This window comes from Capricornis sumatraensis, chromosome 4 (assembly GCF_032405125.1).
Source record: "Capricornis sumatraensis isolate serow.1 chromosome 4, serow.2, whole genome shotgun sequence".
In the NCBI taxonomy this organism is placed as follows: Eukaryota; Metazoa; Chordata; class Mammalia; order Artiodactyla; family Bovidae; genus Capricornis; species Capricornis sumatraensis.
This window is the reverse complement of record NC_091072.1, coordinates 4,334,900-4,358,092: the sequence shown is the minus strand read 5'-3', so window position 1 is coordinate 4,358,092 and position 23,193 is coordinate 4,334,900.

The window sequence follows — 23,193 nt, the reverse complement described above, 5'->3', positions numbered from 1 at the left end:
CCATATCAACCTCATTCCACGCCCAGACATTAAAAAAGAAGCACAAAGAAGTCAGCAAAGCAATCTCCAGTATTTGTTCCTTTCCTTCCTCACCTAATCCCTCCACTGCCTGATGCAGGCATAGCTCTGATGTTACAGGAATGTATATGTCTCTGCATTCCTCCTTCCCTTCTCTATGTGGCCAGCCTCTGCTCTGGTTTCAGGAGAAGCTATAATCAAAAACGGAAGTGGTACTTTGCCTGATTTTAGAGCTGAAGGCATATCCCCAAATTATGGTGCCTACCTTGGGCACTGATTACTCTGAATTAATTGGTATTTTGCAACACGGAATTTTTATTTCTTGCTGATTTATAATACTAATATTTCCCAGAGTACTTGCCTACTTAAAGATGAAATTTATGTTCTTCTTTTACTAAACTTTTTTTTTTAAATTTTGTATTGGGATATAGCCTATTAACAATGCTGTGAGAGTTTCAAGTGGACAGCAAAGGCACTCAACCATACATATATATGGATCCCTTCTCCCCGAACCTCTCCTCCCCAAAACTTATGTTAAATTACAAATATATACACCTTCCCTACGTCATCAAAACGTGATAAAATTTTGGGATAAAATAAATTTAGTTTTTATGTAAAAAAATATAGATATATAACCAGCTGAGAATAAGCTATTAAATCCTGAGAAAAGCATCCTGAAAGCACTTATTAAGGAAATTTCCTTTAAAAAATTCCGTAAACTAAGTTAGGTCCATATTTGTCTGCATGATTTAAAATTGAAGCAGTAGGATGATACAAATAAAAAACAAAGCTGCCCCACAGTGTCTCAGTTCTGTGACTCTCTCTGTGGTTGCTCTGCACAATAATACCACCATGAGCCTCCCAAAGCTGCAGTCAGGGCATGCTGTTGGCTAATTTACCCCTGGCCAGAAATGGAAATATCACGCTGAGGTAGGATAACACTGTCTCATGAAGAGGGGATGACATATCAGACGCTCCAAATCCCTATCCAAAAAAAGTGGAATTCCTCTGAGCTGAGAAGCTTTCACCTGGTTATAAGAATGAGCTAAATAATAAAAGCACTGTCCAAATCCAGTCTCAAATCACATCTGTTTAATCTCCCAGTAATGACTTTTGGTAACTTATCCCACCTCCGTATAAAGATTCCCAAGAGAACTCAGAATTTTATAATCACATGGAAAATGTCCAATGGGAAGATGATTGTTTGTGAAGAAGACGGGAAATCCCTTTAAGAGATTTAAAACTATGCATAAAAATAGACATTATAGTCACTCAGTTTAAAACGCTTGGGAACATTAACTTTTGCAAATAAAATTAAGAAACTGAACTTCATACCAACTCAAACTTTAGCATTTTAAATAACCTTATAATAAAAGAACATAGCTTTAAAATAAAATTTCAGGGCTATGAACCAAATATATAATTTCTTATAGTGGAAGTTCAAAGGAAAAGAGAGAGAGAATGGAACAAAATATATATATAACTGAAGAATCAGTGAAAAATGTTTTCAAATTTGGTAAAACACATAAATATATGGATTCAAGAAGTTCAGTAAAGCAAAATAAGAGAAGTACAAAGAAAATCACCAAGGTACATCTTGGTCAAATTGTTAAATTCTAAAAAGAAAAGAAAAATCTTAAAACCAGAGAAAAGTGACATTACATATAATAGTTCAAAACATTGCTGCCTTTTCACCAAACACAATTAAAGTCAGAAGAAATAAAGCTTTAAGAGCTAAAATAAAAGATAAACTATCAATCCAGAATCTTATATTCAGCAAAAAATATCCTTCAAAAATGAATATAAAATAATGATATTTCCAGACAAAAGAAAACTAACAGATTTTATCACCAGCAGACCTGACTGTACTACAATATGGGGTAAAACAATTTCTTCAGGCTGAATACAAATGATATCAATAGAAATGTTAACTTTCAGAAAAGAAAGGAGGAGTCTGGAAATAGTGAATGTAATGAGTTTTTTAAAACCAATCCCCCCTTAATAACTTTAACTACAACAGGGAGTCCTGGCGTGCTGCAGACCACGGGGTCGTGAGCAGGGTCAGACATGGCTAGGTGACAGAACAACAGCAACAGCGGTTTAGAGCCGTGATTGTCTACACAGTGGGCTTCTAACGTGATGTGATGTGGTACGTACGAAACACACAATAAATGACTGGACAGGGATAAATGGACATAAAGGTTTTGGCATTTTACATAAAAAACTGGTACCACATCAACCCTAAATTGTCGGGGTCAAGTTAAAGCTGTTTATTCTGATCTCTAGAATGACCAACAAAATAAAATTCAGATGTAGTTTAAAAATCAATGACTAAATTAAAGGAGAATAATAAAAATGTTCGATTGTTCCAAAAGAAAGCTTCAGGAGAAACAGAAAAAAAAAAAAAAAAGACGGAGGAGATAAATGAAAGTTAAACTATAAAATGGTAGACTTAAATTTAAACATGACAATAATTAGCTTTAAATATCAATGAAATAAACACTTTAAAGAAAAAAATTTCAAATGAATTTAAAAAGCATGACCAAACGCTGTACCTCCTATAATGTGAAATAAATAGATGGAGAAATATGTACCTTGAAAATAGTAACTTTAAGAAGATTGAAGTGATGGTGTTAATATCCGATAAACTTTTGCAAAGCAAAGAAATAATGATAAATGGGTCAATTTATCAGAAAGACAAAACAATTTTAAATATGCATGTCCCTAATGGCATAACATCAAAATCCATGAAGAAAAACTGATAGAAACAAAATGAGAAATAAATAATTCCATCATTATAATTGGAGATTATAACACCTCTTCTCAGAAACCAATAGAACAATTAGATAAAAACATCAGAAAAACATATAGATCTGAACAACGTTATTAACCACTTTGTCCTAACTGTGTTGATAGCACACTAAATCCCAAAATTGTAGAAGTCATACTTCCTTTACAAATGTACATGGTGTATTTCCCAAGACAGACCACCTTCTAGACCACTATATAAACTCAATACATTTCAAAGGACTAAAATCACAATAGTTATGTTTTTTTGACAATAACATTAAACTAGAAATGAATGGCATAAGATAGCAAGAAAAATACCAAATATTTGAGAACTAAACCACAAGTTTCTGAATAATCTTTGGGTCAAGGAAAAAATACGATGGAATTTAAAAATATTCTAAGTTAACTGCAATTAAAATTGTTGTTGTTTAGTCGCTAAGCCATGTGTGACACTCCGCAACCCTACGGACTGTAGCCCTCCGGGCTCCTTTGTCCACAGGATTTCCCAAGCAAGAACACTGGAGTGGGTTGCCATCTCCTTCTGCAGGGGGATCTTCCTGGATCAGGGATCGCAGCCGTGTCTCCTGCCTTTGCAGGTGAATTCTTTGCCACTGAGCCACCAGGGAAGCCCTATGATTAAAGCACCGCATATCGAACCTGAGGAACACATCTTCAGCGCTTGGAGGGAAATTCTGAGCAGTAAATGTTTGTATTTGAAATGAAGGCAGATCTGAATTCAAGGATGTGAAGTGCTACCTTACAAAGCTAGAAAAAAGAAGAGCAGAGTGAACCTAAGGTAGGAGGGGAAAATGCTTTTTAAAAAATAACAGAAAAAAAAATAACAGAATTCATGAAATAGAAAACAGAAAAATAGTGGGAAAATTAGCAAAGTCACAAGTTACTACCTCAAAAAGACGAAAAAAATGTAATAAACCCCTGCCTAGAAATAAAGAGAACACAAGTTACCACTATCAGGATGAAAGCAATTCACTTATTAAAAAGTACAAGAGCTGAGGACAGAAAGTATGATGAATGGACTTTTAATCGCTCTCAGAGTTTGAAGCCCTGAAAACATGAAGAGCTAGTGCTGCCATAAAAAATACCATCGACTGTAGACCTGGTGGCTCAGACAGAAATTTGTTTTCTCACCGTTCTGAAGGCTGGAAGTCTGAGATCAGGTTACCAGCACGGTTGGGTGCTGGTGAAAATTGTTTTCCTGGCTTGCAGACAGCTGTCTTTTTGATGTGTCCCCACATGGGCTTTCCTGAGTGTGTGCTCTTGGGTGGAGGGGGCGGAGTGGGTGGAGAGGTCTCTTTCTTTCTCTTCTTATAAGGCCACCAATCCTCTAGGGTTAGGACCCCACCCTTATGACTTCACTATCCAATGCCTGTTCAAGGTGCTGGCTCCAGAGGCAGTCACACCAGGGCTTAGGGCTTCAGCATATGAACCTTGAAGGGGCCACAATTCATTCCATTATAGAGGGGACAGGTTGAAGGTTAACATTCTCAGGAAATAGATTCTGATATGGTACATAAGACGTTTCTTAGGGATGCTCTTGGGGTCCATGGCTATGGGAAGGCAAACAAACGGGGTTGTGGGAAAGAGTTGGACTATACTGCAGTCCCAACAAAGGCCCCCGCTGACCTCATGGGGAGCTCTGGAACTGGATGGCCCTTCAGAAGTGCTCCCAGTTAGGACAAGAGATAGTTTACATACAATGTAACATGATGAAGGGCCTTTCTTCTATGACATTGACCGGTCATTGATTGTGGGCTCACTTAGGCAAGGTGACCCTCTTCAGCAGGGACAATTCCTCACACAGGTGATGGATGACGGCCCTCCCAATGGCCAGGTGAATAAATCCTTTAGTTCTGATGGAGGAATGTGAGGCCCACATTGTGCTTCAGCAGGGTCTTACCTGGGAAATGTGGACCATACACCCTTCTCTAGACACACCCTCAGTCTAGCAGACTTGAAAGCTCCAGTGCAACAAGGCTGTTCTAACCAAGGATACAAACTCAACTCCACAAGGCTCACAAAGGCTGGCGTATACAGTTTCTATACTAATTAACTCATTTACAAAGACCTATATATCTGTCAAGGAAAATGGGTGGGTTGCCAATCTATAGTCAGATATTTCTTGCTTGACATGGGAAGAGGAAACACCATCAGTCATATAATTTGGATGCTGAATGGCATCAGACCCTGATAACCCAGCATCCACAGAGCAGAACATAATCAGATCTGCACCAGGTCTTTACTGCAATAAAAGAGTCATGTTTGCCATATTATGGAGCCGTTAAATTTCTTTCTCCTCTATTTTAGGCTTTCTCACTTCCTCCTACTTGTCTGCAGTAATTAAAGTAAAAATATTCCATGACCTGACCCTGAGGGACAGTCAACACACTGTTCCCCTGAAGAAATCAAACTAAATGATGAAACCAGCAAAGCAGAAACAAACGACTTCCTTTCACCCTTAGGGTACCAGGAAGCCCTTGCTCTGGACTTGTGAGAATTTCAGTTCCCAGGGCTTTTTTATGCTCCCTGCTAAAATCTAGAGCATCACTGTTTTTCTGCTAGCACCACAAAGTGGAGTCAGAATTTGATTCTGTAATTATGTATTATCAGCAGTCTGTTCAAATGAATCATGGCTGTAATAAACAGAATAAAATTATTCAGAAAGGACACGAGGAACTGTGTAGGACATGTATACAAAGTATGTTTAGGGGAAATAAATAGTTTCAAGGGGTGAATGTGGTCATATTTTTATTTCTAAAAATAACTCATTCCTTGCCAAGTTCAGGACTACGCTTTAAAACAACATTTTTTTTTTTTTGGTTCATGTAAAAACATGGATAAATTTCATCTGCATGTTGAGCTAAACACAAAATAAAACATACTGTATTATTCCATTCTATGAAATGTAAAATTTGACAAAATTATTTGATGGAAATTGAGGTTAAATTAGTGACTATTTGTGAAGGGAGATATTAACAGGGATGGGGGAACAGGATTGAGCCACCCATGGGGCAGGGAATGTTCTCAGCTTCGAAATGAATGGTCACAAGATGGATCAGAAACAGATGCGTCACGCTATGAACGTAAGTGCACCTAAGACCTATGCGCTTCCTGCTCTTTAACACAGGGAGCTCAACTCAGCGCTCTGTGAGGACAGAGGAGGAGAGACGGGGTGGAGTGGAGGGAGGTTCAAACAATGGGAGGGGGTATACGTACACTTACGGCTGAATCACGTTGCCGTATGGCAGAAACTAACACAATGTTGTAAAGCCATTATCCTCCACTTAAAAATGAATTTTAAAAACAGAATCGTGCACTTTTATTGTGGATAAGGTATACCTTAAAAGGAAGTAAACGTGAATGAAAGGTTTAATCTATTATTGTGTATCATGAATAGTTTACAAATTTAAAGGAAATAGCAAGTTCCATGTAAAATTAAGGGTAAATGCTTGTATTGGTTTCATAACAACCACAGAGCCCAGGAATCAGAGAATCTGGATACTCTAGATTATCCACCAGGCGACCGGTGTAGGCTGACTTTCCACGACGTGATAGCATTTTGCTGTAACTTATCTGAAAATTCAGTTATCATCTTCAATTTACAGTAAAAAAAAAAAAAAAAAAAAAAGAACTCTCTGCTGTCTTGGCTACTGATTCACAAGGATCCTGCCACCAACCAGATCAGTGACCTCACTCCACCACGGTACAGCCCTGGGGTTGTGCGGGAACAGAGGGCCACCCGAACTCTCACAGACATTCATGTGACAATGTGCTCAGAGAGACACCTTACAGAAAAGCCGCAGCCACACCTTGACAGCAGATGCCCTGAGGACAGGTTTGTGCCAACGGAGAGGAGGGAGAAGAGAAAGGCTGAGGGGAGGGAGAGTCCTGCTGATTGGGCTTTAAAAGGCAGACATGGAAGTTACAGCTGAGATTACCAACTGTGTGGATCACAATAAACTGTGGAAAATTCTGAAAGAGATGGAATAGCAGACCACCTGACCTGCCTCTTGAGAAGTCTGTATGCAGGTCAGGAAGCAATAGTTAGAACTGGACATGGAACAACAGACTGGTTCCAAATAGGAAAAGGAGTACGTCAAGACTGTATATTGTCACCCTGCTTATTTAACTTCTATGCAGAGTACATCATGAGAAACGCTGGGCTCGAAGAAACACAAGCTGGAATCAAGATTGCTGGGAGAAATATCAATAACCTCAGATATGCAGATGACACCACCCTTATGGCAGAAAGTGAAGAGAAACTAAAAAGCCTCTTGATGAAAGTGAAAGAAGAGAAAGTGAAAAAAGTTGGCTTAAAGCTCAACATTCAGAAAATGAAGATCATGGCATCCGGTCCCATCACTTCATGGGAAATAGATGGGGAAACAGTGGAAACAGTGTCAGACTTTATTTTTGGGGGGCTTCAAAATCACTGCAGATGGTGACTGCAGCCATGAAATTGAAAGACGCTTACTCCTTGGAAAAAAAGTTATGACCAACCTAGATAGCATATTCAAAAGCAGGGACATTACTTTGCCGACTAAGGTCCGTCTAGTCAAGGCTATAGTTTTTCCTGTGGTCATGTATGGATGTGAAAGTTGAACTGTGAAGAAGGCTGAGCACCAAAGAATTGATGCTTTTAAACTGTGGTGTTGGAGAAGACTCTTGAGAGTCCCTTGGACTGCAAGGAGATCCAACCAGTCCATTCTGAAGGAGATCAGCCCTGGGATTTCTTTGGAAGGAATGATGCTAAAGCTGAAACTCCAGTACTTTGGCCACCTCATGTGAAGAGTTGACTCATTGGAAAAGACTCTGATGCTGGGAGGGATTGGGGCAGGAGGAGAAGGGGATGACTGAGGATGAGATGGCTGGATGGCATCATGGACTCGATGGACGTGAGTCTGAGTGAACTCCGGGAGATGGTGATGGACAGGGAGGCCTGGCGTGCTGCAATTCACGGGGTCACAGAGAGTCGGACACGACTGAGCAACTGAACTGAACTAAGCTGAACTGAGGAGAAGGAAGTATTTGGGGGACTTCCCTGGTGGTCCAGTGGATAAGAAGCTGCCTACCAGTGCAGGGGACGCAGGTTCAATACCTGATGCAGGCAGATTCCACACGTTGGGGGGAGACTCAGCCTGAGTGCCGAAACTACTGAAGCCCCTGTGCCCACTGCCCGTGCTCAGCAACGGGAGAAGACACAGCAATGAGGAGCCCACGCAAAGCAGTGAAGACCGGGCACAGCCAGAAAGAAAGAAAGAAAGATTATTTTTTAAAAGATGCATTTTTATCACTAATGTCAGCTCGCCCCAGATCCCTCACCAACTTTTAACAAGGATCCTGTTCAATCGCCCTACAGAATTTTCTCTGGGCGCAGCTCCGGGCTGGGTAATTCTCACCTGGGATTTCTCATATGACAGCAGTAAATGGCTTTTGAAATGGTGGTCTTCTCAGGGCCCCAGCAGGCTGGACACCCAAGAAGGTGCACTGCAGGGCTGGCAGTTTCTGCTGCTGCCAGCTGGGGCTGAGCCGGGTCAGCCACGGGGACTGCGTGGCCTCTCCAGTACGGCAGCCTCAGCATCTTTACTGTCCTGGCAGCTGACTCTCACAAGGCTCCTCTGGGTTTCCAGATCTAGGGCGGTGCTGTGCTGTGCCGAGCTGCTTCAGTTGTGTCCGATTCTTTGCGATCCTATGGACTGTAGCCCACCAGGCTCCTCTGCCCATGGGATGCTCCAGGCAAGGATACTGGAGTGGGTTGCCATTTCCTCTTCCAGGGGATCGTCCCAACCTAGGGATCAAACCTGCATCTCTTAAGTCTCCTGCACAGGCAGGCAGGATTTTTACCACTATCGCCACCTGGAAAAACTCCAATCTTTTGGCCACCTGATGCAAAGACCTAACTCACTGGAAGAGACCCTGATGCTGGGAAAGATTGAAGGCAGGAGAAGAAGGGGACCACAGAGGATGAGATGGTTGGATGGCATCACCAACTGGATGGAGATGAGTTCGAGCAAGCTCTGGGAGTTGGTGATGGACAGGGAGGCCTGGCGTGCTGCAGTCCATGGGGTCACAGAGAGTCAGACACGACTGAGCGACTGAACTGAGGGCAAGAAAACCCAACTGTCCATAACTGGGAAATGACTCTGATTTTTTACTAAAGGGACGAGGGGAGTGGGATGGAATGGGGACAATATGCAGTTTTGCATCAAGCGCAGACAGGCTGCAGCAGGAAGCAGGGAGTATTCTACAGAAAGCGCAGTGCGAAAAAAAACCTACTCCCTCTAAGATGTCGAAGAACCCGAACCGGGAAGCACAAGATCCGTATTCATATTAGGCAGAAAAATAGATAGCTAAGCTTCTTTGTTTGACTGGAAAGGCTTTTACGTGTCAATAAAATGCTGGTTTGTCAACATTATGTGGCAGGTAGGCCCATAAAGAACAGTTGTGGAAAGTCTTCGCACATTTAAGTGAAAATAAAACTGCTGAACAAAAGCTACATTGTACATAGGTCTAAACTTGAATAGCTTGCGGGAGTTTTATAGGAGCCCTTTTAGTGACAGCGCTGAGAACATACCTATCTCTGGTTCAGCTCACTGAGGAGCCAGGAGTTTTTACGAGCAAATGTATTTGACTGAACTCTGTGTATTTTCTAAAGGACTTCTTTCTACTTTCAACTGCATTAAATTCATATGTAAAAGCCCAAAAAACAACAAGTTAGTGAAAAAGCGGACAAGTCATTTAATGTCTTACTTTTTAAAACATTATTTTTGTCTGCCGTGTCAAAAATGCACGTGGAAACCAAGGGCTTTTGTAAGCTTTGGTGAAAGAAGAGCTCACAGCTTCAAACTGTCCCTGATCTCAATCCAAAACCCAGAGACTTGGAAAATCCTCATTTGACATTATTTTAAGACATCAGATGAAATAGGCAATCTTAAAATAAAAAGTCAGAAACATATAAAAATGATCCGTATACAAGAGCCCCCTTTATCCACAGAGACGGACCACTCTGAGGACCTCAGAGTCAGGCATGTGCCCTTCCGAGCTCCTGGCGATGGGTCTCCCCAAGCACCCTGGCCCCCACATGCTCCAGAAGAAGGCTGCCGCATTTGGGGGATTCACCAGGTAGGTGGCTGGGATCTCTGGATCTGGCGGTGCGTTCATTAAGATGAAGAAGGTATTCAATCCCGGAGTCCCCCTCTTAGAGGAGAGTTTCTGCCACCTTCCCAGCCTGCGATGCTGTATCTTAGGGAACCAGTTTATAAATGACAGCCAGATGTGTGCACACAAGCAGCTTCATGAGAAATCGGCCAATTTTAGAAGCTGACTTTGCACTCCTGTAGATGATGAAATTAACAGTTGACTGTGTCTGAAATTCCTTTAACACTGTGAAGGGCAGTGAGCCAGGAAAGAGAGACCACAAACCTGGAACCTCTCTTCCTTAGTTTTTAATGCCTGCATCCTCAGTCGTGTCCAACTTTTTCTGACCCCATGGACTGCAGCCCGCCAGGTTCCTCTGTCCATGGAATTTTCCAGGCAAGAATAGTGGAGTGGGTTGCCATTTCCTACTCCATTCTTAGCTCTTACCTTCAGCAAAACAAGACCCTTTTCTCTCTGTTTCTTGTCCTAGGGTAGATGATTTTTTTTTCCTGGTTCTAAAATTATATGATGGTAAGAAGGAGAAAAACAATCGGTTGGCTCTCAACCTGAAGAAACAGCTTCTACTTAAGGAGCTAGAAGCTTTGGAATAAGGCACTGCAAAAACATGCTGCCCAATAGCACAGAAAGAACAGTGGCAGCAATTATCCCAATGCCATCAAGGACATGAGTATGCTACATTTTTAAATTCCATCTACACCAATTAGGACTGAGAAAATGAGTTGGAAATTCTAAGTGGGTAAAAATAACACATATAAGGTAAAACTAACAATTTTCAAGCATTCTGTATTCTTTGTATCCTTTAATGAACAAATTTTGTTTGGTTTTATTTTAGCAGGGATAGTTTTCAAGCATTTCCACAAATTTTTCACTAGCAATAACGATATTTTTAAATGTCTTTTTTAAACTACGGCTTTCACATTAATTTTCAAGCCTTTCGCATCATCGTCGCCTTTCATCAGCAAGTCGTGCTCAGGTTTCTCGCATGCACTGGTTGCTGTTGTGTGTTGAGAAGAAGTATGAGTTAATCACATGTTGACATTCAGTCAATCGAAATGCTCAGTCAACACTTCCGAAGCCGCCTCCTCTCCCATTCACCTTTAAAGTCGCTGGTTTCACTTGAAGATAGGATCCAATCACAGGGAGCCTCTCTGGGCCTCGGTGAGTGTGCACACTCGCGTGTTTCTTCAGGTCTCAGCGGGTCCCAGCTGCAGCGCGCTGGCTCTCCGGTCCCCACTGCTGCACGCGGGGTCTTCAGCCGCGGCGTTCAGGCTCTTGGTCGCAGCAAGGGGGATCTAGCTCTCTGCCCAGGGGTCGAGCCAGGGAGCCCTGCACTGGGAGAGCAGAGGCTTGGCCCCTGGACGCCAGGGAAGCTCCTCCTCTGGCCCTCCATTCATTATTTATAATCTGGTACTTGATTTTCCTATGACGAAGTCTTTCTCCACTGCTCTGCAACTTGGCCTGGGTTCAAGTGGCAGCGTAACTGCCTGATCAGAGTTTCAGGAGGAAGAGAGAGGACCCTTCTCTGGATCCCTTGGGTTCCCCTGGTGGCTCAGCTGGTAAAGAATCTGCCTGCAATGCAGGAGACCTGGGTTTGACCCCTGTTCGGGAAGATCCCCTGGAGAAGGGAATGGCAACCTACTTCAGTATTCCGGCCTGGAGAGTCCCACGGACGGAGGGAAGAGGTGGATGCGACGGAGAGACTAACGTTTTCACTGGGTCCCTAAGGCTGAAGCTCTAGAGATACAGCCTGTTTCAGGGAAGCTGGCGGCTACAGGAGCATGCCAACGGTTGCCAGGTTTTCTTATTTCTTCAGAGAAGGTAGAGATCTGGAATTTTACATAAAATCTCAAAGGCTGGTGGAAGGGCAATTTAAAAAAATCAGAGTATTTGAGATATGGGTTTAATTTAATTTTTAAAAATATAAGTGAGCCTGAATTAATTACCTTAATTCCAGGTGTGATAACAGTAATGACCTAATGATACTAGAGAATTAGCCACAAGCTCCAGTGGAGAGTATTCATGTCAAAACGCAATTTTAAGCAGTATTTTCTTCTTTCAATACCTGATACCAGAGCAACCAGTGATTCCTATGTTTAAATAAATATCCAGCTTCATAGAATTGCGGGTCCTGACTTTCTCTTCTGTTTAAATCAAAGATTTGTACATATTCACAGTCATATTATTTAGCAACATCACAGAATTAGCTCAATTAGAACCAAACTAGTTAGCACAAATGAGACTCTCTGGTGTATAAAAATAATGATAAGCTGTCACTTTGACCTGGAACACCAAACAAAAGTTTCCAAATTTCTTGAGAGTCTGACTTGATGATTTGAGTAGTAAAGACCTGGAACACAAAGCAAACGCCGTGGAAACGACAGCTGGGATCCGGGACCCTTGCAGGGACCTGTGTGTGGACCTCACCAGCAGGTGGCAGGAGAGGAGAGAGAATCGCTGACTTGGGCCGACGCTCTGCTTCCAAGCCAGAGGGAGACGATTTTTAAATAAACGTCTGTCTGCTAAGACGTCAGTCAGCGTAGTCTTTCCTCCCTCCTGCCTGCCAGGCGTTTGCGGCCCCCAAAGTTAAGTCAAGGTTCAGGGCATCCTGCAAAAACCTCGGCGGTGGACACAGGACGCCCCTCTTCCTGAGCTGTCCGTGGGAAACAGACGCCAGGAGGCGCCACCCCCACGGTCCCGGTCCAGCTGCACCCGCAGGAGGCGGCCTAGGTTTCCAGGGCCGTTTCTTTTTAAACCAAAGGGATTCAGTCCTACATGGCGTTGAATAGGTTATCATTTTAAAGTGAACCGGGGGAGTCTTTTAATACCTTTGCCCCCTCCTTTAAAGCCATATTTCCCCAGGCCTGGGCTGCCAAGCAAGCGGCCATGAACCAGTGATGCTCACGCAGGGCTCACGCTGGCCACCTCCGGATGCCTCAGAACACAGCCTGCACGGGGCTCCCCAGGAGCTGGTCTCAGCTGCCCCGCCCTGCGGAACGCAGGCCAGCAGCTTCTCCGAAAGACTTTCCGACAGCCCCACACTGCTATTCCTTTACAACTGACCTTGGGATTGCTGGGTTTTTTTTCCAAAAAGCATGAGGTGTGTGTGTGTGTGTGTGTGTGTGTGTGTGTGCACATGTGCGTGTGTGTGCACATGTGCGTGTGTGTGCACATGTGCGTGTGTGCATGATACATACATGACATTGACTTAGAACCTCAGAGTGAGTTCTTTACCCCTTACTTTGCTGAGAGCAGATTAAAGCTGATTACTGAAATCCTGTGCCTCAACTGTGTCCTCTACAAGGTGGAGCTGACCATCATTTCTGCCCTTAAAGTTATGGTGAACATGGACGGGACTCCCCGGGGGCCCAGTGGATAAGAAGCTGCCTCGCCATGCAGGGGACAAAGCAGCAATCACGGGTCTGAGAAGATCCCACATGCCATAGGGCAACCAAGTCCATGAGCCGCAACCACTGAAGCCTAGAGCTGTGCTCCCCAGAGAAGCCACAGAAGCGAGAAACAGGCCCCGCTCCCGAAACAGAGCGCATCCCCACCCCACTGCACCCGGAGAAAGCCCACACACAGCGACAAAGACCCAGGGCAGCCGAAAATAAATAACAAATAGCTCTTTAAAAAGTCACAGTGAGCAGGGCCATCCAAAGACATTCCTAGGCACCAGCCCTTTGGCAGTCTTACCTTAGGAAAGAGTAAGCATATTTTTCAAAGCCCTAAAACTCATTAAATTTAAGAAATCACTTAAAACTATTTAATAAGGTTTATAACTTTATTGTCAAAATGATTACTATTCATTTCAGCTGTTCAGTTTTTCTTCTGTGCTTTTGAGCCAGCGTATTTCTGCCAAGACTCAACCACTTTCACAATTTGCTGCAGAGCCATAGGCTCCAGACATCACTCCTGTAGGGGTAGTGGACAATGCATCTCTTACTGTGAGGCTCGAAGAGACAGTCCACACGAGGCGGTTCACACTGTGCAGACTCATCGAAAACACTTGACAAGTGTCAGCCGGGCCTGGTGATCGTCTTGACTGTGTGTCCTCTGAGGCTATCCCGACTCCCAGGCAGAGACCAGCCAGCGCCGGAGTGCTGAGCAGCCGGCCACGGCTCTCACGTGGCGTGTCTGAGCCACCCCACGGGTTTACATCCTGAGGTCCAGGCCGCTTGCCTCTCTGCCAGACTGTCTGGGCGGGGGAAGGGACTAGGCGTTGGTATTTTTTACCACTCCCCAGGTGATCCCAGTGTGCACAGCTGACATGTCTGAGTCAAACAGAGGTGAGTATTCTCCATGTGCCTCCACCATCGTCAACTAATCTCTTTATAGAATTTTTGAGATGGTGGGACGGCATCACTGATTCGATGGAACTGGGTTTGAGCAAGCTCTGGGAGGTGGTGATGGACAGGGAAGCCTGGCGTGCTGCAGTCCATGGGGTCACAAAGAGTTAGACACGACTGAGCGACTGAACTGAACTGATATGTACATACATACACATATATATATATATATCTCACAGGACAGGCATATATATATACACACATATATATATAATGGAATACTACTCAATCATGAAACAGAATGAAATAATACCATTTACAGTAAATTATCATACGAAGTGAAGTAAGTCAGAGAAGGACCAATATCATATGATACAACTTATTGTGGAATCTAAAAACTGGTACAAATGAACTTATTTACAAAACAGAAACAAATTCACAGATTTAGAAAACAAATCTATGGTTACCAAAGGGGAAGCGAGGGGGAGATAAATTAGGAGATTATGATTAACATGTACTACCATATATAAAAGTGATAAACAAAGGTCTGCTATATAGCTCAGGGAACTATACTCAGTATTTCATAGTCACCTACAATGGAGAAGAATCTGAAAAAGTATATGTAAAATCCGGGTCAGGAGGATCCCATGGAGGAGGGCACGGCAACCCACTCCAGTATTCCTGCCTGGAGAATCCCATGGACGGGGGAGCGTGGCGGGATACAGGCCATGGGGTCACAACGAGCCGGACACGACTGAAGCGATTGAGAACACACACAGCACAGTCTGCTGTGCACCTGAAACTAATGTAACATTGTAAATTAACAGTACTTCAATCAGAGTTTTAAAAAATCCACGTGCTCAGGGTGCAGTCAGACTCTGGACAGATAGTATCATCACAATTGTCTTTCCCCATAGATTCGTTAAACTCTCCCGATTCGTATTCTCTTTTCTCGAGAGCTGAGGCTGGGGTGAGTTGAGTCAGAAGTTCTCCTCCCTCCATAATCGTTGATTCTTTGATCTGTAAATTCTCCTTCCATAAGGCTCTTTAAAAACCTCTCTCTGATCGTTCGTTAGAATCAGGGCTCATGGGCAGCTCCCTGGACCTCCTTAAACCTACCCCTCTCTCCTTCCTAAGAGTGATGCACCCCTCAAAGGTGCACTGGTGGGGAGGGTGGGCTCTCCGGGCTCCTGGAGGGCTGGGACACGTGCCCAACGTCCGTGCCAGCATCACTTCCTGTCCTCTGTTTGCTCCACACACAGCAGCTCCCCTGCACCTGGCTTCGCATTAGGATGGCAGAGGCCCTTTGAAAGAACACTGATGCTTGACTCCCAGTTCTAGAAATTCTGGTTTAATCAGCCTGGGCTTTGACTAGGATGTCAGGAGCTTTAAAAGGTTTCCCAAGTGTTTCTAGTGTGGAGCAAAACTTAAGAACCACTGGTCTATACAGAAACACACGGGCCAAAGTGGTTCCCACGCCTGTAAACCCGTCAGTCTGCAGGCCCAACTGCCTAGCTCTTTGCTGCCCTCTGCTGGCCTCTGTCAGCCTCACCTGCCACAGAACCCTCTGCTTTAAAAGACCTTAGAAAAGTAGGTATCCAAGAAATCTGCGTTTGAAGTCCTAATCTCCAGCATCTCAGATGTTTTGCGACAGAGTCCTTAATGAGGGAATTAAATTAAAATGAGGTCATCAGAGGAAGCCCTGATCCATCTGACTCACGTCCTTATAGAAAGGGCGTGTGGACACAGGCATGTCCATAGGAAAAGATGGTATGAACACACAGGGAGAAGGCGGCCGTGTACCGACGGTGGAGCGAGGTCTGGACAGACCCTCTGCACATGGTCCTCAGGGGGACCCAGCCTTGCGGACCCTTGATCTCAGACCCCCAGCCTCCAGAGCCAGGAGAAGCACCTTACTGTACAGGGCGCCAAGTCAGCGCTCTTTCTGACAGCACCCTGGCGAACACAAGGTGATCCCCCAGGGTTCAGAGCCAAGCCTGACCAATTTCAAGCTTTTGCTGAGTCAGCCACACCACACACATAATCCTTTAGACTGCTGCTGCTGCTAAGTTGCTTCAGTCATGTCCAACTCTGTGCAACCCCATAGACAGCAGCCCACCAGGCTCCCCCGTCCCTGGGATTCTCCAGGCAAGAACACTGGAGTGGGTTGCCATTTCCCAATGCATGAAAGTAAAAAGTGAAAGTGAAGTCACTCAGTAATATCTGACTCTTACCCCATGGACTGCAGCCTACCAGGCTTCTCCATCCATGGATTTTTCAGGCAAGAGTACTGGAGTGGGGTGCCACTGCCTTCTCCGTTAGACTATGCACTGTTTTATATAAGCTGGTACTGTGGGTGAGCGTGAAGCCTTGTGCCCTTATTTTTATTTCTCATATAATTCCTTTCTGCACCTCGAGGTGGAATTGCCTTTAAACAGTACGTACTTTCCACTGTATCTTTGTATGTATACGTTATAAATGCTGGCTTTTTCTTTCTGGCTCTCACAGAATTTCCCTTTTAAAGCTTGAACTTCTGCACCCTTCAGGTTCAATTCAATCTAAAATTGTTTTCATTTATCTTCCTGAGACCCCTGTTTTCACCTCTATTATCTGATTTCCCTTCCACGGTCACAGTTTCAATAGTTCTTCCCTATTCATAAGAATTCTGAATAACTACCTGTTTTTCACATTAAGAAACAGATAAGTGTGTTCCACTTAACTTTTTTCCAGTAAACAACTAGATAATTCAAGTTGCCCATGTTAGCCAAGGCTGTGATTAGCTAATAACTTTACAAGGTGCTCAGATAAGGATTCATCCATGTTTTTGCTAACTTAAAAATGTGCCTTTTCTTCCTTCTTGTATGATAAGCTCCTTGTTGATTTCCACTCTAAGGAATCAATGAAACCCCCATCCACCCTTTGATCTTTTTCACCTTTGTGTATAAAATAACACCTATGTCTTTCTGTAAGTCGCTTCCTTCTCCTTAACCCCTCTCTGGCTCACTGGCTTGTGTTTTGAAAAGCCTGTGTTAATGCCTCTTTGGCATTTTGAGGCCAGCAAGCAGGATTTACAGATCATGCTCCTGCGGCATCATCAGGATGAAAATACCACAAACATTTCCTGAGCCCCACAGCCCACCTGACGTTTCCTGGGACTCGAGACACCGGGACAGTCTCTGCGAATGATGTCACCGGGCAGCCACAGGACGAACCTCAGTCCCCACCTCGGAGGAGCAGCTGTCTAGAGGCGCCTCCTCTACGCAACCGAGCAGGCCTTTCCATGGGCTCTGCAGGGAGCTGGGTCCGGGGTTCCTCTGGAGGTGTAGCTGGTACTGCACACACGTGTGGGTTCAGAATGCTCAACCCTCAGAGATGGCGCTTGAAGTGGTATTTGGGATTAACGGATACATACTACTCATTATAAAATAGATAACCAACAGGGAACTACCATGTAGCACAGGGAACTCTATTCGGTACCTTGTAATAACGTATAAGGGCAAAGGGGCTTCCCACGCAGTGGCGCTAGGGGTAAAGAATCTGCCTGCAACGCAGGAGACCCGGGTTGGATCCCTGGGTCAGGAAGATCCTCTGGGGAAGGAAATAGCAACCCCCTCCAGTATTCTTGCCTGGAAAATCCCATGGACAGAGGAGCCTTGCGGGCTATGGTCCATGGGGTCATGAAGAGTCGGACACAACTGAGCGACTGTGCACTAAGTGTGTCTGAATCACTTTGCGATGCACCGGAAACTAACTCGACACCGAGAAGCAGCTCCACCCCAATTAGCAAAGAGGAAGAGTGCGCCTGTGGGTTCCTCGGTGTCCAACGCAAGCTTCTTGGTTGGAAGAAACAGAAAATGACCGTGGATGATGTAAACAGAGAAACAGGCCACTGAAAAGATATTAAGGAACTTCCAGGATTACCTTGCAGGCCAGGGAACCGAGCTCAGAAAGTGGCAGGAAACACGGGCCGGCTCCCAGCGGGCACACCACACCTTGGCACTGACCCCATCTGGAAGGGGTCGCTTCACCTCAGAACTGAATCGCATGGCTGCCTCTGGGTGCTGCTCAGCTGCAAAATTGCTTTTTCACCGACTTGAATCCAGACCAAGCAAGTGTGACGGGCCACACCTGAGCCAGGTGCTTGCCTCTTGGTGGCCACAAACGCTGTACAACGGAGCACTGAACCTTTTCAAATTCTAAATAGAAATAGAATCTGCCTCCCATCAGGACCCATGCAAAGGGTCTTGCCAAACACAGAAGCAGAGGTTGAGGTGCCAGGTAGCCGACAGCAGAGGTGACCTGCACGGCCCTCTTCTTCAGCAGCTCAATACTCTGCTTCCCAAACTGGATCTGGGTTTTGTAACTGGAGAGATGGCTGAGCTCCATCTCTGAAGGTTCTGACCATCACCGGGTACCACGCTCACTCCTCCAGCTCCCGTTACGTAGGAGCAGCCCTGTATCTCCTTGATAGTATTAATTATCAAAGCCAACACTGCAACCAACTTTGACCTGTTCACTCAAAAGTCACAGAAGCCGCCAACAGCCAGGTGGGCAGCCTCAGTTTACAATTCAAGGGAAGCGTTTGGTATAGAAGCTTTCATTTCTAAAGCGTTGAGACATCTAAACTGGCAGATTTTGGAAAATAGGGAAAGAGCACATCTCTTCCAAAGGATTCATTAGGAAAAACAGTGATAAACCTCCCCATCTTCCACCACTTCTGTTGTATGGGTTCTTGAGCCCACATGTAGGCTACGAAAAATCTCTGCATTCTATGTAGGTCACTCACACATACCTACCTTACAAGACAGCACACAAATCCGATAGTGTGTGACCTCCTGGTTGCTGCCCTAACAGTTCTCAGCAGACCATGCTGTCATTCCATTAAGGGCACATTTTCTATATGGAAGAAAGTGTGCATGATCAGCCCAGTGATTCTGACACCCATCAGCTCATTGCTCTTCTCCTCTCGCTATAAGCAGTTCACACAGTTTCCTGAGGTGTGCGGATTCAGGGAGTCCCTGGACAGCTGGTGCTGGGGGTGGCGGGGTCAGGGGTGGGAGACTGCATCCACCTACTCCACGACACAAAAGGCTCCACAGCAGACACTGCAGCTTGCAGAGCCTACAGCGAGGGCTTCCCTGCGTGCCTGGTGGTTAAGAAGCCACCTTGCAATGCCAGGGACACTGGTTCCATCCCTGGTCCAGGAAGATCCCACATGCCACAAGCAACTAAGCCCGTGTGCCACAGCTACTGACTCTGTGTGCCCTAGAGCCCGTGCCCCCCTCCACGGGAAGTGCCGGGGTCCAGCCCTGGTGGATCCAGGGAATTTGAAGCAGGGACGGCATTGGGGAGGAAAAAACCTTATTTATTTATTGATATAAAATTAGATTAGGAAGAAATAGTGTAGTAGGAAAATTTAGTGGAGAAAAGATGCTGAATAACTTGGTTTACGTGGGAAGCCAATAAAGTTCCAGACAAGGAGCTTGCACCATCTACGTTAGGCCACCGGCGTCCTCTTGAATATCAGAGGGTGCTCCGCCTTGGGCTCCCTCTCTTACGGATCTTAGAAGCCGGAGCAAGTAAGTAGACATGGCGAGCCTCCACACCCCAGATGGGAATTCAGCCTGAAATTAGAGTAAAGAGGAGACACGGGGGAAACCAGTCCTTCCAATGACTGGCCTGCCTCTATTGTCTAGAAAGGCCTTTTATACCTTTTTGATTGTACATAGAGATCAATGGGTAATACAAAATTATGCAGCGTTAGCAGCCCAGACTCTTATCAAAACCACGCTTTTCTCTCTGCATACCTAGTTGTATACACAAGTCTTAGGTGATTTATATCATCTTCTGGCCAAAAGGGCCAATTAACATTTTACAGACTTTTTTCTGATAAGGGTTTGTCAACCAGAAGACTTACTTGTGTTGATCTTCCCAAAGTCTGGCACCACTTTCAGAAAACACCAAATAAAGTTACATTCTTACATAGCAAAGATACAGCAACTTAAAACAAGTAAAAGGAGTACAGTGATTTATAACAAAAGAAAAGTAATTAACTCAAAAGTCTAGTGTTGCTAACATCAAAACTATTCTATATCTTTTTCCATATCCCGTTTACATTGATTAACATCCTCCCAGGTGCCTAAAAGATAAAGAATATGGAGGTCTGGCAGCAATCATTGAGTCAACAGTGAAATCCGTCACCAATATGATCTTTAGCTCTTCAGAAAGGCTCTGTGTCTTTAAGATGCTTTAAGCTTTGTGCCTCTCACAGTTGGGGGCTGTAAGCAATTCACAAGCTGTAAAAAGTCCAAACCTATTAGGCAAGCTAGAGAGTTATCAGAGGGAGTTTAACTGAAACATCCCTTTCAAATGCAGAAGACTAAAGCCCTGAGCTGACTTTTTCCAGAGAATATTGGAAGAGTGGAAAAGCAGAGTACAAAGGCCGGCAGATTCTTGGTTTTTGGGGCACACGCTCAGGAAATTCCAGGGGAATACCCTGAGATCTGACTCGCCTTGCCCATCAGATCTCTGCCGCATGACCTTGTCACGGGTGGGATTTCTCACGCTGGCTCCCAGCAGGGAAGCCGGCGCGATGAGATGCCCACGCACTGCAAGGAAGGGAGCCCCGGCTGGCCGCAGCTAGAGAAAGGCTATGCAAAGCAATGAAGCCCCAGTGCAGCCAAAACATCAAATGGATAAACCAATCTCAAACACACACACAGTGAAAGACCAGACGCAACACTGGGGCCAAACATTGTCGAATCTGTGGAAGTCACAATCCAAGAGCAAAAGTAAAAACTGTATATATTCAGATAGAAGGGGAGCTAGGTCCAAAGGTTTGGAGTACATGGAATGTGCTTAAGACGGTTTGTCGTTTCTCTTCTTGTTTTCCCCCGAGGTGGGATTCAGAAACATGCAAGCCATCTGTTCACTTATTCATCCACTCATCACTTATGAATGATGAAGCACGTATCAAACCAGCCATTGTACAGGTAGGGAGGAGCTCAGAGAGGGTCTCAGGGTAGAGAGGACAGCGCAGGTGGTCAGCCCACCTTGAGGAACTGAATTGTCAGGCACGAATAAAATGGCCTGGAGAGAAGATCTAGGTGAGAAAAGGAGACACTCTAGTTTCAGACTTTGAGAAAATCCAACAGTTCATGAGATAAATAGAGCTCTGCTGTCTTCCATGTCCCCAGAAAACATCTAAATTAAATATAGCTGATGAACATGGAAAATAGACTGCAAAATGGAAAATATGACACTAATTGAAGGACCAATGTAGAAATGTGGCGTGCGTGTGCGTGCACACACACACACACATTGCTAAAATAATTCTGGGTGCCTCCAGTACTACCCAAGGAGAATCAGTCAGTTTTGCAAGCAATTTGGAAAACATTTTTGCTCACATGGTGCAGTTTACAATATTTGATAGAAACGATGGGTGAGGCTTCTCACTGTATTTTCTGTAACACTACAGGCAAAAGGGTGACGGTGGAAAGCTGGGTTTGAAGAGAAGGAGAAACGCACTCCTCCTTTGACCCTGGAGGGACAAAAGGAGAAATACACGTGTCTAGAAGAGTGTGTTGGAGAAGGCGATGGCACCCCACTCCAGTACTCTTGCCTGGAAACTCCCACGGACGGAGGAGCCTGTAGGCTGCAGTCCATGGAGTCGCGAAGAGTCAGACACGACTGAGCGACTTCACTTTCACTTTTCACTTTCATGCATTGGAGAAGGAAATGGCACCCCACTCCAGCGTTCTTGCCTGGAGAATCCCAAGGACGGAGGAGCCTGGTGGGCTGCCATCTATGGGGTTGCACAGAGTCAGACGCGACTGAAGCGACTTAGCAGCAGCAGAAGAGTGTGCAGCCCTGGGGCAGACAGGGGAGGGAGCCCACACACAGCTAGTAAGTCCTGATGCACAAGGTGGGCGCTGGCTGAATCAGGGGCTTAAGAGGGATGAGGAGATTGTGCTCTTTGCTAATTAAGTGAACAGACAATTGGCAGAGGATAAATAAGGAGTAAGACAGGTGCCAACGAGGTTTCTGTTCAAGTCAGTGGCCATGGAGTTTTAAATAGGGTGGCTTTATACAAATTCAGGGCTTCCCTGCTGGCTCAGATGGTAAAGAATCTGCCTCCAATGCGGGAGACCCAGGTTCAGTCCCCGGGTCAGGTAAATCCCCTGGAGAAGGGAATGGCAACCCACTCCTGTATTCTTGCCTGGAGAATCCCGAGGACAGAGGAGCCTGGTGGGCTGCAGTCCATGGGGTCGAAAGCATCAGACACGACTGAGAGACTGGGAGAGAGAGAAAGAGAGGTACAAACTTAAGACAAAACCGCCTTAATAACTTTAGTAGTATCTTGAACTTGGTGATTGACACCCAAGCAATCAGCTATTTCCATTTTTTTGAAACAGGAAGCTGAGAATTTGGTGACTCACAGATGACATTTTTGAATTGCCAAAATCTTACTTTGGAGCCAGTTGTTTTGATGGGGAAGACACTCCTTATTTTTACCCTCAGCAGATAATTAAACCACTGGCCTTCTCACTGCCCATCTGGAGGAAGCTTAGCCTCAGCCCTGATTTTACAGGGACATAAGTGATGGAGGCTTAACAATTACTTATGCTTTGTCTTGTTGTGAACAATAACTTCATGCACTTTGTGTGTGTGTGTTTCTTTTATACAATAATTTTGCCAAGTAGTGCACTGGGATTACATTTTCTTTCTTTTTTTTTTTTTTTTGATTACTCTTTATTTTTTATTTAAATTTATTTATTTTAATTGGAGGCTAATTACTTCACAATATTGTATCAGTTTTGCCATACATCAACATGAATCCGCCACGGGTGTACACATGTTCCCAATCCTGAACCCCTCCCACCTCCCTCCCCATACCATCCCTCTGGGTCATCCCAGGGCACCA